At 42.1% G+C, this 12,748-nt stretch overlaps 1 protein-coding gene across 40 annotated transcripts in view; it reads left to right on the plus strand.

The window, feature by feature from the left end:
- Nucleotides 1-12,748, plus strand: part of SLMAP (sarcolemma associated protein) — a 187,399-nt gene that overhangs the window by 69,451 nt on the left and 105,200 nt on the right. Inside the window, exon 1 of one of the 40 annotated variants that reach the window (XM_066245796.1) lies at nt 4,162-4,279. The exons of the other annotated variants lie outside the window; for them this stretch is intronic. The gene's annotated coding sequence lies outside the window, so the exon portion shown is untranslated. Of the gene's footprint in view, nt 1-4,161; nt 4,280-12,748 lie in introns of those variants that run through there. 40 annotated transcript variants of the gene reach the window in all.

Raw genomic sequence — 12,748 nt, forward strand, 5'->3', positions numbered from 1 at the left:
CCCTGTTTTCTTCCCTCCTTCCCCTGAAAACCACTTCACCTTTATCTATGTCCATGAGTCTCAGTTTTATATCCCACCTATACATGAAATCATATAGTTCTTAGCTTATTTCACTTAGTATAATGTTCTCAGGATCCATCCATGTTGTTGTAAATGGCAATATTTCACCATTTCTTATGACTGAATAGTATTCCATTATATATATGTACCATATCTTCTTCATCCAATCCTCTGTTAAAGAACACATTGGTTGTTTCCATGTTTTGGCCATGGTGAATAATGCTGCAATGAACATGGGATTGCATGTGTCTTAACATACCAACATTTTTAAGTTTTATGGATAGATACCCAGGAAAGGGATTGCTGGGTCCTATGGCAACTCTATTCTTAATTTTTGGAAGAACCTCCATATTGTCTTTCATAATGGCTGTGCCAGTTTACAATCTCACCAGCAGTGAATGAAGGTTCCTTTACTCTACAGCAGGGGTAGTCAACCTTTTTATGCCTACCGCCCACTTTTGTATCTCTGTTAGTAGTAAAATTTTCTAACCGCTCACCGGTTCCACAGTAATGGTGATTTATAAAGTAGGGAAGTAGCTTTACTTTATAAAATTTATAAAACAGAGTTACAGCAAGTTAAGGCATATAATAATAATTACTTAGCAAGTACTTTATGTCGGATTTTCGCTGTTTGGCAGAATAAATCTTTATAAAACAACTTACTATAGTTAAATCTATCTTTTTGTTTATACTTTAGTTGCTCCACTACCACCCACCATGAAAGCTGGAACACCCACTAATGGGTAGTAGGGACCACGTTGACTACTACCACTGCTCTACAGCCTCTCCAACACTTGTTATTATTATCTGTCTTGATAACAGCCAATCAGACAGGTATGAGGTAGTATCTCATTGTAGTTTTGATTTGCATTTCACTAATAGCTAGCAAAGTTAAGCATCTTTTCATATATCTGGTTATTGTTTGTAAGACTTCATGGGAGAAGGGTTTGTTTAGGTCCTCTCATTTTTAATTGGATTGTTTGTTTGTTGAGTTTTGTGAGTTCTTTATTCATTTTGGATTTTTTTTTTTTTTTTTTTTTTTTTTTGTATTTTTCTGAAGCTGGAAACGGGGAGAGACAGACAGACTCCCGCATGCGCCTGACCGGGATCCACCCGGCACGCCCACCAGGGGGTGATGCTTTGCCCATCCGGGGCGTCGCTCTGTTGCGACCAGAGCCAGTCTAGCGCCTGAGGCAGAGGCCATGGAGCCATCCCCAGTGCCCGGGCCATCTTTGCTCCAATGGAGCCTTGGCTGTGGGAGGGGAAGGAAGAGACAGAGAGGAAGGAGAGAGGGAGGGGTGGAGAAGCAGATGGGCGCCTCTCCTGTGTGCCCTGGCTGGGAATCGAACCCAGGACTTCCTCACGCCAGGCTGACGCTCTACCACTGAGCCAACCGGCCAGGGCTTGGATATTAACTCTTATCAGAGCTGTTGTTTGTGAATATTATCTCCCATTTAGTTGGCTGCCTTTTTATTTTGTTTCTGGTTTCTTTTGCTGTGCAGAAGATTTTTAGTCTAATATAGTGCAATTCATTTATTTTTGCCTCTACTTCCCTTTCCTTTGGGGTCAAAGTCATAAAATGTTTTTTATGGTCAAGGTCCATAAGTTTAACACCTAGTTTTTCTTCTATGTAATTTATTGTTTCAGATCTTACACTTAGGTCTTTTATTGATTTTTGAATTAATTTTTGTGCATGGAGACAAACTGAAGTCAAGTTTTATTCTTTTGTGTGTGGCTTTCCAATACAAGTAGTTTTCCATATACAAGTTTTTTTTACCTGTTTTATTAAATTTATTCCTAGATATTTTAGTTAGATGCTGTTGTAAATGGAATTGCTTTCTTAATTTTCTTTTTGGGCTGTTCATTGCTGCTGTATAAAAACACAATTGAGCCTGACCGGGCGGTGGCGCAGTGAATAGAGCGTCAGACTGGGATGCGGAAGACCCAGGTTCGAGACCCTGAGGTCTCCAGCTTGAGCGAAGGCTCATCTGGTTTGAGCAAAAGCTCACCAGCTTGAGCCCAAGGTCACTGGCTCGAGCAAGGGGTTACTTGGTCTGCTGAAGGCCTGCAGTCAAGGCACGTATGAGAAAGTAATCAATGAACAATTAAGGTGTTGCAATGCGCAACCAAAAACTAATGATTGATGCTTCTCATCTCTCCGTTCCTGTCTGTCTGTCCCTGTCTGTCCCTCTCTCTGACTCTCTCTCTGTCTCTGTAAAAAACAAACAAACCAAAAAAACCCCACCACAATTGATTTGTGTGTTCATCTTCTCAGCTGCGGTATTGCTGAATTCACTTATTTGCACTAGTTGCCTTTTTGTAGGTTGTGTGGGATTTTTCACATATAAAGTTAGTCATCTGTCAGTAGATGTAGTTTACTTATTTCTTTCCAGTTTTTTTTTCTATTTCTAGTGGTACCTTACACAGAATGTTTAAAAAATGTTTTTTTTCTATTACAGTTGACATTCAATATTATATTAGTACAGCGTAGTGGTTATAACTTATAAAGTGGTCCCCCATAAGTCTGATACCCAACTGGCACCATACATAGTTACTAACAATATTATTGACTATATTCCCTATGCTGTACATTATACCCTCATGACTGTTTTTTAACTTCCAATTTGTACTTCTTTATTCATTTTTTTTTTTTAGATAGGAGAGAGAGAGGGAGAGAGAGAGACAGAGAGAGAGAAGAGAGAGAGACAGAGAGAGAGAAGGGGGGAGGAGCTGGAAGCATCAACTCCCATATGTGCCTTGACCAGGCAAGTCCAGGGTTTTGAACCGTCGACCTCAGCATTTCCAGATCGACGCTTTATCCACTGCACCACCACAGGTCAGGCCCAATTTGTACTTCTTAATAATGCCTTCACTGTTTTTCATCCAGCCCCCTTAACCTCCTCTCATCTGGCTACCATCAGTTTCTCTGTATCTATGTGGTTCCTTCTGTTTTCTTTGTATTGTTTTTTAGATTCTACATATAAGTAAAATCCTATGATATTTATCTTTGTCTGATTTATGTCACATAGTCTAATACCTTCTAGGTCTATCCCATGTTATAACAAATGGTAAGATTTCATTTTTTTTTTTTTTTTTTGTATTTTTCTGAAGCTAGAAACGGGGAGAGACAGTCAGACTGCCGCATGCACGCAACCGGGATCCACCCAGCACGCCCACCAGGGGGTGATGCTCTGCCCACCAGGGGGCTGCCCACCAGGGGGCGATGCTCTGCCCCTCCGGGGCGTCGCTCCCTTGCGACCAGAGCCACTCTAGCGCCTGGGACAGAGGCCAAGGAGCCATCCCCAGCGCCTGGGGCCATCTTTGCTCCAATGGAGCCTCGGCTGCAGGAGGGGAAGAGAGAGACAGAGAGGAAGGAGAGGGGGAGGGGTGGAGAAGCAGATGGGCGCTTCTCCTGTGTGCCCTGGCCGGGAATCGAATCCGGGACTTCTGCACACCAGGCCGACGCTCTACCAAAGATTTCTTTTTTTATGGCCAAGTAATATTCCATTGTATATATGTACCACATTTTTAAAATTCAGTTGTCTATTGATGGGCACTTAGGTTGTGTCAATATCTTGACTATTGTAAATAATATTGCAATAAATATAGGGAAGCATATATCTTTTCAAATTAGCATTTTGGATTTCTTCAGTTCCTTCCCAATTTGTATGTCTTTTATTTCTTTTTCTTGTGCCTAGCTAGAACTTCTAGTATTGTATTACACAGCATTGGTGAATGCAGGCTTCTTTGTCATGTTCCTGATCTTAGGAAGAAAGCTTTCTGTCTTTTATGGTTGAGTGTTGTGTTACCTGTGAGTTTTTCATAAATGTTCTTTATCATGTTAAGGAAGTTTTCTAGCTTTCTCAGGCCTTTTTTTTTGCATCAACTGAGATGATCGATGATCTCATGTGTTATTTTTCTTTTTTCTGTTAATGTGGTACATTGATTGACTTTGTTATGTTGAACCACTTGGGATAAATCCCACTTTTTTAGCCAGTCACTTATTTTTTAGCTTGGGTAAGTTCCCAGTTAGGCTATAAAGAGATAAGAGCCTTGCGTCAGTCCATCAGGTTGCTCCCAGACAGGTTAGAACAAACACAATGATTTGAGATTTGGTCTGCTTTGCTCCCTCTGGCACCAGTAACCAGGGTCCCACACTGGGAATGCAAGCTCGTGTCTTCAAGACTTCTGTTGTACTGGGGAAGTGGATGGGACTAGGGTAAGTAATGCCACAATGATTTCCTGCCATTTATAAGTTGACTTTTTCTTAAGTATTCACTGGCTTCTGTACAACACTATTCTCCAGAGTTCTAACAAAGTTAGTTCTCATGGTTCCTGCTTGTTTTTCAACATTTCTGAAGGGAGCTGGGAGCTTAGAGCTGTCTCTTCAACCATTTTGCTGATGTCATTTTCATAATTTCTTTAAAAAAATCTTTTTTTAAATTTACTGATTTTAGAGAGAGAGGAAGGGGGAGAGCGAGAGAGAAAAAGAGAGAGAGAGAGAGAAACATCGGTTTGTTATTCCACTTATTCATGCATTTACTGGTTGATTCTTGTATGTGCCCTGATGGAACAAACTTGCAACCTTGGCGTATTGGGACAATACTCTAACTGAGTTACGAAGCCAGGGCCTTAATTTTTTTTTTTAAACTTTCCTCCTTTTTACCTTTTATTTCCCTTAATGTATTATTATACTTAACCACTCATATTCTTCTAGTTTTGTATTCTTTTCTGGAATGACTTTTCTCTGTTCTTCTTATTCTTTGGAGTTCTTTCACCTTTTTTAGAATATTATAATTGTGATTTATATTTTTCTTTCATGCCTTGAATTAATTTTTAATGTCTTTTAGCTTGTTTTAAAGTAGTAAATTATAATTTTGATGTGTGCCCAAGGTCTGTCTTTCATTATCTGTAGGGATCTTATTCTGCTCTTCAGTGTCTTTTTTTCTTAAAATAACTGTATCAGATGAGACCTTGACATTTTTTCTGTTGCTTTTTTTTTTTGTATTTTTCTGAAGCTGGAAACGGGGAGAGACAATCAGACAGACTCCCGCATGCGCCCAACCGGGATCCACCCGGCATGCCCACCAGGGGCGACGCTCTGCCCACCAGGGGGCGATGCTCTGCCCCTCCGGGGCGTTGCTCTGTTGCGACCAGAGCCACTCCAGCGCCTGGGGCAGTGGCCAAGGAGCCATCCCCAGCGCCCAGGCCATCTTTGCTCCAATGGAGCCTCGGCTGCGGGAGGAGAAGAGACAGACAGAGAGGAAGGAGAGGGGGAGGGGTGGAGAAGCAGATGGGCGCTTCTCCTGTGTGCCCTTTCCGGAATCGAACCTGGGACCTCTGCACGCCAGGCCGACGCTCTACCACTGAGCCAACCAGCCAGGGCCCTGTTGCTTATTTTTATGTGAAATTTGTTTTCCTGAACTTTTAGAAGGGGTCATGATTCAGGGTAACTTTTCTGTCATAGAGCTCCCTCTTCTGGTTTTTTGTTTTTTAGTAAAATGTTAAGAAATATGGCAAACTTACTTTTCCTTTCTTTACTTTTATGTGGACATTTTCTTTCCTTTTCTTTATTGTTTCTGTTGCTCAATTTTCGTCCCACACCTAGTAGCTTTCCCTCAGTATGGAGCCTCCAACCAAAGCTTGGGGGGGGGTTCTGTTTTGGTTTGTTTTTAGAGAGAGAGAGAGAGAGAGAGAGAGAGGGAGACGGGAGAAGGGGAGAGATGAGAGGTGAGAAGTATTAACTCTAGTTGCTTCACTTCGTTGCTTATTGATTGCTTCTCATATGTGCCTTGACCGGGGGCTCAAACTGAGCCAGTGACACCTTGTTCAAATCCATGATCCTGCATTGAAGCTGGCAAGCCTGTGCTCAAGCTGACGAGCCCATGCTCTAGCCTGTGACTTTGGGGTGTTTTTTGTTTGTTTGTTTTATGTATTTTTCTGAAGTTGGAAACGGGGAGGCAGTCAGACAGACTCCCGCGGGTGCCCGACCGGGATCCACCCGGCATGCCCACCAGGGGGCAATGCTCTGCCCATCTGGGGCGTTGCTCTGCCGCGACCAGAGCCACTCTAGCACCTGAGGCAGAGGCCACAGAGCCATCCTCAGTGCCCCGGCCAACTTTGCTCCAATGGAGCCCTGGCTGCGGGAGGGGAAAAGAGAGACAGAGAGGAAGGAGAGGGGCAGGGGTGGAGAAGCTTCTCCTGTGTGCCCTGGCCAGGAATCGAAGCCAGGACTCCTGCACGTCAGGCCAATTCTCTACCACTGAGCCAACCTGCCAGGGCTGACTTTGGAGTTTTGAAGTGGAGCTCTCAATGTCCTGGTTCAACACTATCTCAGGGGTCAGGAACCTGTGGTTCACGAGCCAGATGTGGCTCTTTTGATGGCTGCATCTGGCTTGCAGACAAATCTTTAATAAAGAAAAAAAAAACGTTAAAAATATAAAACATTCTCATGTATTACAATCCATTCATTTCCTACCGCTCATGTTCACGGTTGCTGGTGGCTGGAGCCAATCACAGTTGTCCTCTGGGACACCAAATTTTTATTGGATAATGCGTAAGGTACACGGGTTGTTGTATGGCTCTCATGGAATTACATTTTAAAATATGTGACATTTATGGCTTTTTCAGCCAAAAAGATTTCCGACCCCTGCTCTATCCACTGCACCACCATTGGTCAGGTGGTTAGGGCGTTGATTTTAAGAATTTATTATGACTCATACTACTCCATCCTTTTCCAGAACTTACCTGGCTAAACCTTTCCAGTTTTCAACTTCTCATCTCATACTGGCCATCATACTGTCCAGTAAATATCTGGTGACTATTTTGATGTTCTCCTTAAGTTTCTCAAATGCCCCATTGCTTCCCTTGTGTCCTAATGCACAGATGCTTATATGATGCAGGTTCTGTGGCTGCCGAGGTTTTCCTATAAGGTTCATGTGGATACCTTGTCACTTACTTTTGTTGTAACTGTTGTCTATAGGATTTTAGTTTTGCTATCATAGTAAAACACTGTTTAGTTTTAGTTTAGGTGGTGATCTGGATAATTAAAAATAGATGCTACAGCATCTGCCATTAAAAATCCTAATCCATTCTGCATGCATATTTTAAAAATTTCCCTGTATGGCTTGACTGGTGGTGGTGCAGTAGATAGAACATTGGCCTGGGACGCTGAGGTCCCAGGTTCAAAACCCTGGAGTATCTGGCTTGAACGCAGGCTCACCAGTTTGAGCATAGTGTCATGGGCTTGAGCATGGGGTAATCAACAAGATCCTATGGTCGGTGGCTTGAGCAAGGAGTCACTGGCTCAACTGAAGCCCCCCACCTCCCAGTGAAGGCACATATGAAAGCAATCAATGAATAACTAAAGTTATGCAACTATAAATTGATGCTTCTCATTTTTATTCCTTCTAGTCTCTTTCTCTCTCCCTTTTCCTTTATCTTTTTGCACCTTTCTCCCTCTCTCAAAAAAATAAAACTAATAAATAAATGAAAATTCCCCTATGAGGACATAGTTTCTGACCTCTGGCCTATGTCTACTATGTCTGTGCTTTGATCTGAAGCTTTAGTTCTAATATTATTAATTTATTGGTGTTTGGATATTGTGAAACTTATCAATGTAGAAAAGGCTAATAAGAACCAGTTTATCATAATAGTGGAAATGAAAGTATTTACTGTTTGTAACAAAGTTGAAAATGACTCAAAATGTATTTGTTTATGGAATGAACAGCAGGAACTTCCTGTTCAGAAAGCCAAAGAACAAATTATGCAATCTGTGAAGTGCGGTGCCTGTGTCATTGAAGGTAATCAACATGGTCCCATGGTCTTTGATCAGCAAGAGACCAGGAAAAGGGTCCTGGGTCACGGACATCTTTCAGTGCAAGGATCACTGTCAATGCCTGATACCTGGGAGTTTAATATTCAGGAGAAAACAAAGGGTTAATTCGAGTTAAAGCCTGAACACAATGAAAGTTGAACTTTGGCCACAGGCTACAGATGGTTTTATGAACTCTAGGTTGCTTACACACCTCAACGTAAATAATAAATGGCTGCTGGTTGGCTATGCAAGCACTCAAGCTGCTTTTGGGTATTCCTTGGGCTGGTAGGAAATATAGTTAAAGCTTCAACAGGATTTTCTTTAAGTAGGCAAAACTGATTTCTTTGGGATACGTAGGGGCAAGCCTGACAGAGGAAGGTTTATCAGCATAGAGGAGAAAGGCATAACGGGTTTGAAAGTGACAAAGGGCCAACCAACATATCGTCTTACAGGAAATACATCCAGGTACTGTATGCATACTCCTTTCTCAGTCCCTTGCAAACAAGTTGATTTCTATATATGTATCTTAAAAAACTGATTCTTGAATAATGGCAGAGTATTTCATAGGTGGTGCAGAACTTTTTTTTTTTTTTTAAGTGAGAGGCTGGGAGGCAGATACAGACTCTCGCATGTGCCCTGCCAGGGATCCACCGCAAGCCTCTGCAGGGTGATGCTCTGCCCATCTGGGGCTGCAGTTCTGTTGCTCAGCAACCGAACTATGTTAGTGCTTGAGTCGGAGGCCATGGAGCCATCCTCAGAGCCTGAGGCCTACTTTGCTCGAACCTTTCAAGCCCTGGCTGCAGGAAGGAGAGAGAAGGGGTGGAGAAGCAGATGGTCGCTTCTGTGTGCCCTGACTGGGAAAACCTGGACTTCCACATGCCAGCTGACCCTCTACCACTAGCCAATTGGCCAGGGCTAGAATCATTTTTCATATCAATTTTTCAAAATAGCCAAGGACAGAAGGTTAAATCATACCAATAAAAATATTTCTTTAGGGAAATAAACAAATGATGTCTAGCTGTACATAAGCACAGAGACTCAGGATCATGAGTGGAGGTTAGTGTGGCTGAGAGGGATGAGGGAAGAGAGTGGTGGAAGAGAATGAGTTTGGAGAAAGAACCAAGAGCCAGATTATGTGGGACTTTATAATCTGTAATGGTGAGAACTTTGGACCTTATTCTAAGGTGTGTGGAAGCCTTTAGGTTGAGAGCAAAGAAAGAATGAGCAACTAATATAAATGATACATGTTCTAGCTAAATGGGTACCAAGGTACCGTGGAGTGTTTTAGATAGTAATATAGGTGTGCCAGGATGAAAGAACCTGGGTTAATATTGTTTTAATTTTCTTTCTTTTTTTTATTTTTGGAGAGAGAGAGTCAGAGAGAGAGGGGTAGACAGGGACAGACAGGCAGGAACGGAGAGAGATGAGAAGCATCAATCATCAGTTTTTTCGCTGAGACACCTTAGTTGTTCATTGACTGCTTTCTCATATGTGCCTTGACCGTGGGGCTACAGCAGACCGAGTAACCCCTTACTGAGCCAGCAACCTTGGTGATTCGCGCTCAAGCTGGCGACCTCAGGGTCTTGAACCTGGGTCCTCTGCATCTCGGTCCGACGCTCTATCCATTGCGCCACCGCCTGGTCAGGCTTAATTTTCTTTTAATTTGAAATTTTGTGGTGGAGTTACGTAAGAATTACAATCATGAGATACTGAGACACACACACACCTTTCTGTTTTCCAAAGTTTGCTAAATAGTACTGAACCTCATTTCATGTATTCTTATTTCTTTTCTGTTCTCTTTAATGTTTAAAATAAAATGCTAGTTGTAGCCTGCTAAATTAACTTAGTAACACTAATGGATCAGAACTTGAAGTTTGAAAACCACTGTAAATATAGTATAATCCCTTTATTTGGTTTTCTAAGGCATACATTACTGAAAAATGACCAAACCAAAATACAGATATTGCAACATTTCCCAAGAATATATTTATTAAAAAGCAAAAAACAAACTTCCTTATGCAGTGTAATGGTAGGCTCCAGTGTAGAAAGATTTTTGAGGCTAAGTGGTCTTACTTGAGTGTATTGCCTGTGCTCTTCTCCCTGGTGTGGAATGTTAAGGCCTGTAAATTTCAAAAGGACTTGTAAAATATTAAAACAATTTTTTTATTATGGTCTGTAATTAAATATACAAACTGTTAGCCAAAGTAAGAGTTGATGATCTTCATATATGTGCCTTGACCAGGGTGCTCAAGCCAGTGACCTTGGGATCACATTGATGATCCCATGCTCAAGCTGGATGAGCCCACACTCAAGCTGACAACCTCTGAGTTTCGAACCTGGGACCTCAGTGTCCCAGGTTGATGCTCTCTCCACTGTATCACCACCAATCAGATGAAGGTACATCATTTTTTATTGGTTGTTCTCTTCCTAGTAAGTCTACTGTTTGTGTTCCCAGTTCCTAATTTCTTGTAGGATAGGTAGGTGATCAACAGGTAGGTTTCTTGAACTTCCTTCTCTCCCTTCCCTTTTTGAAGAGTAAATATTACCTAAGTGATGAAAGGCAAGTTCAAGATGCCAGGAAAAAGTACTTTCATAATTGGTTCCATTGTTTTAGTTTCTAGTGTCTTCACTGTGCTTTTTCACAAAAAATTTACTGAAGATATATTGGTCCTGATATCAAGAATGTTAGCTAACTGATAACTATTAATTATAATGTTGCCTAAAACCATTAAATCAACACTTCCTTTGATTTAACCAAGACATCCTAGGAAAACTACAAACTCAGTGAGATGTAAAGACAGAATTTTGTCCAGCTGGCTTTAAAATACATATATAACAGCTTTATTGAAATATAATTTATATACCATAAAACTCAGCCTTTTAAAGTATACTTTTTTATTTTACTGAGACAGAGAGTCAGAGAGGGGGATAGATAGGGACAGACAGACAGGAACAGAGAGAGATGGGAAGCATCAATTATCAGTTTTTTGTTGTGGCACCTTAGTTGTTCATTGATTGCTTTCTCATATGTGCCTTGATCCTGGGGCTACAGCAGACCGAGTAACCCCTTGCTCAAGCCAGCGACCTTGGGTCCAAGCTGGTGAGCTTTTTGCTCATACCAGATGAGCCCACACTCAAGCTGGTGACCTTGGGGTCTCGAACCTGGGTCCTCCACATCCCAGTCCGACGCTCTATCCACTGCGCCACTGCCTGGTCAGGCAAGTATACAATTTAGAGCAGTGGTAGTCAACCTGGTCCCTACTGCCCACTAGTGGGCATTCCAGCTTTCATGGTAGGCAGTAGCGGAGCAACCAAAGTATAAATAAAAAGATAGATTTACTATAGTAAGTTGTTTTATAAAGATTTATTCTGCCAAACAGCAAAAATCCGACATAAAGTACTTGGTAAGTAATTATTATTATATGCTTTAACTTGCTGTAACTCTGCTTTATAAATTTTATAAAGTAAAGTTACTTCCCTACTTTATAAATCACCATTACTGTGGAACTGGTGGTCGGTTAGAAAATTTTACTACTAACAGAAATACAAAAGTGGGCGTTAGGTATAAAAAGGCTGATTACCCCTGATTTTTAGAGGCTTTATTTTTTAAATGAGAGGAAGGGAGATAGACCCTCACATGTGCCCCGATTGGGATTCACTCAACAACTCCCATCTAGTGCTGATGCTTGAATCAACTGAGCTAACCTCAGTGCCTGAACCAGTGCTTGGACTAACCAAGCTATCCTCAATGCCGAGGCTAGGGCTCAAATTACTCAAGCCACTGGCTGCAAGAGGGGAAAAGGGAGAAAAATGGGAGAAGGAGGGAAAAAGAAGCAGATGGTTGTTTCTCATATGAGTCCTGATCGGGAATCAAACCCAGGATGTCCACATGCTGGGCTGACGCTCTATCCACTGAGCTAACAGGCCAGGGCTTTTTTTTAAAAAAAATATTTTAACACACCATTTGGTTCAGAAATTGTGTTTTGTTTTGTTTTTAAATTTTTTGTGGCAGAGACAGAGAGAGTCAGAGAGAGGGATAGATAGGGACAGACAGACAGGAAGGGAGAGAGATGAGAAACATCAATTCTTCCTTGCAGCTCCTTAGTTGTTCATTGATTGATTTCTCATATGTGCCTTAACAATGGGCCTTCAGCAGACCGAGTGACCCCTTGCTCAAGCCAGCGACCCTGGGTTCAAGCTGATGAGCTTTGTTCAAACCAGATGAGCCCGTGCTCAAGCTGGTGGGCAACCTCGGGTCTCAAACTTGGTCCTCCGCATCCCAGTTCGACGCTTTATCCACTGCGCCACTGCCTGGTCACGTTTGTTTTTTTTTAAGTGAGCGAAAGGAAGATAGACAGACTCCTGCATGCACCCTGATCAGAATATACCAGGCAGCCTCTGTCTAGGGCTGGTTCTCAAATCAACCAGGTTATCCTCAGTGCCTGAGGCCAGTGCTCTGACTGGTCATGTCACTGGCTGAGAGAGGGTAAGAGAGAAAGAAGAGGAAGAGGGAGGGGAAGAGGTGCAGATGATTTCTTCTCATATATGCCCTGATTGGGGATCGAACCTGGGACACACTGGACTATCCACACACACTCTATCCACTGAGCTAACCACTCAGGGCGAATTTTAAATATATCCACAGTTACACAACCATCAACACTATCTAATTTAAATCATTTTAAAAATTGAGAGAAAGAGAAGAAGGGGGAGAGAGAAACGTCAATTTGTTGTTCCACTTGTTTATGCATTCATTGGTTGATTCTTGTGTGTGCCCTGACCCGAAATCAAACCTGCAACCTTGGTGTATGGGGACGATGCTCTGATCAACTGAGCTACCCAGCGAGGCTCCACCATCTAATTTTAGGACCT

This window comes from Saccopteryx bilineata, chromosome 10 (assembly GCF_036850765.1).
Source record: "Saccopteryx bilineata isolate mSacBil1 chromosome 10, mSacBil1_pri_phased_curated, whole genome shotgun sequence".
NCBI lineage: Eukaryota > Metazoa > Chordata > Mammalia > Chiroptera > Emballonuridae > Saccopteryx > Saccopteryx bilineata.